This window comes from Conger conger, chromosome 16 (assembly GCF_963514075.1).
Source record: "Conger conger chromosome 16, fConCon1.1, whole genome shotgun sequence".
Taxonomy (NCBI): Eukaryota; Metazoa; Chordata; class Actinopteri; order Anguilliformes; family Congridae; genus Conger; species Conger conger.
In genome coordinates this window covers 33,622,904-33,625,119 of record NC_083775.1, presented here as the reverse complement: position 1 = coordinate 33,625,119, position 2,216 = coordinate 33,622,904, and the positions used below count along the sequence as shown (strand labels likewise).

The 2,216-nt window shown below is 42.3% G+C and overlaps 1 non-coding gene across 1 annotated transcript; it reads right to left on the bottom strand.

Moving 5' to 3' along the window:
• Nucleotides 1–301: 301 nt before the first annotated feature.
• trnal-aag (transfer RNA leucine (anticodon AAG)) lies at nucleotides 302–383 on the bottom strand. The gene has a single exon. It is a non-coding gene; the product is annotated as a tRNA-Leu (tRNA).
• Between the last annotated feature and the right edge of the window lie 1,833 nt (nucleotides 384–2,216).

The window sequence follows — 2,216 nt, the reverse complement described above, 5'->3', positions numbered from 1 at the left end:
TGTAAACACTGTTCATGTGTCCCACTATGAAATGTCTCACTTTGGCCTAATCTGCATTTAAGTGAGCACTGATGTAATGCAGAAGAACAAGATTACACACTTTATTGAACCTTGTGGGGTCATTTGCTCTCTGCATTTGACCCATCCTAGTCACTTAGGAGCAGTGGGCAGTCGCAGTGCAGCACCCCAGTGAGCAATGTGGGATTAAGGGCCTTGCAGATTTATAGTGGCTACATTGTGGCTTCCAGGTCCCAGTCATGTACCTTAGCCACTACACTACAGGCTGCCCCAAAAGCCATATTGGCAGCGGTGGGATTCGAACCCACGCCTCCGAAGAGACTGGAGCCTTAATCCAGCGCCTTAGACCGCTCGGCCACGCTACCATTGGCAGTAACCTGAGCCTGCAAACCCTTGAGCAAGGCCCAATGGCTGTTTGCTTATTGGGTCTCATTCATGAGACATTAGTAAGTCTATGTGCAGATTTGCACATAAACGTCCACGCTACTAAAGACCTACTCCAGATTCATGAACGCCGCGGGAAACTCGGATCTGATCGTAAACTCGTGTGTATGATCATGAATGCCAAACCATCGTAAAGTGAAAGCGCGCTCCCGGTAATCAGCAATTAGCATAAATCCCCGCCCATGAATAGACAATGATTGCCATATAAGGAGGTGTAGACGCATCCAGTCGACCTGTCAGTCATCATGGCGCAAACAAGGAAAGAGAGAGAAAGAAAGAAAAATAAAAATAAAACAAATAAAAAAAATTCCGAAGCGGAGATCGAAATCATCTTGGGTGAAATATATTTTATTGGGTAAAAAATATTTTCTTTTCTTCTATCAGTTCTGGTGTTGTGACAGGGACAGGCAAAGCGAAGGCCTGGAAGGAGGTGACAGATGCTGTTAATGTTGCCTCTGTAGACAATAGAACCATATCCAAGGTTAAACGTAAATGGTTTGACATGAAACTGGAGGCAAAGAAATGCATCAGCCACAGGAGGAGGAGGCTCACAGGCACAAATATCACCTGCTGACGAGCACATCGCTGGCATTATTGGGGAGACCTCTCTGTCAGGAATTATACCTGACGGAGACACCGACATGCCTCCACTGGAGACAACATCAAACCCAGATGGTAAGGTGATAATTGTTGTATCATAATACATTCTGAAAACCATCACTGATAGCTTAGTGGTTAGTGTAGTTTAACCTAGGTCGTACAGTCCCACCAAACAGAACATTTGTGGGGGTTTCTCTTTGGATTGAATGAAGTGGAAACGGGAAACCAGTAATGTTATATTGTGCGATATGGTGCGTAATGGATATCAGTGTCGGAATGTAGAGCTATTTAACATTCATTTCAAGAAAGGATACGGATAACGTATAGCCCACTGCAGTTTTGTATGCATCGTCTTCAAATTATTTGAATCTTAATAGCCTAAAGCTCTGTTTTATACTGTACAGCTCCAAACAACTCTTCAAGGGTTCTGAATTTCTGTATGTTTACACTAGGACTCGGAACTGTGCTGTCCTCTCAGGTCCACTTTTGCACGTGTTCTTGTGTTTGATTTGCACTTTGTTGTACGTCGCTCTGGATAAGAGCGTCTGTTAAATGCCACGTAATGTAACGTAATGTAATGTAAAAATAAGTCAGTCTGCAGCCAACGTAAATTAAACATTTTTCAAATAAGATTTATTTAATGTTTCTTTCAAATGAAAAAAGAGACACACATAAAACGAAAAAAAACAAACGTTGTGTCATATTTCTAGCTGGCGAGTGCTCCTCCCATGATGTGGCTCCACCACCTGCTGCCGCCGCTGCTGCTCCTGCTGCACCCAGGTACCGAGGCCGAAGAGGTGATCTGGCTGTCCTTACGGATGAGGTCCTGAGAAATCAAGAAAGTCTACTTACAGCAGTCAACCAAATCAACACATCCTTCCAAGAAATTAACACCAGCTTGAAGGAAATCTGCAAAGCACTTTTGCGTCCTCAACAATAAAGTGTTATGTTGTCAGTATTGTGTGATGTCTGTGTTTATCCTGGGAAAACACTTATTTACTACAAGATAATCAAGCTACTCTCTTTTACTCTGATAATTAAATATAGCCTATTTGTATACATTTTAAAGAGCATGACCTGAAAATAAACTGAGGTAGCCTACTGAAACAGGATGTTGTATATAAATATAAAACAAAATACAAATGAAACTAACT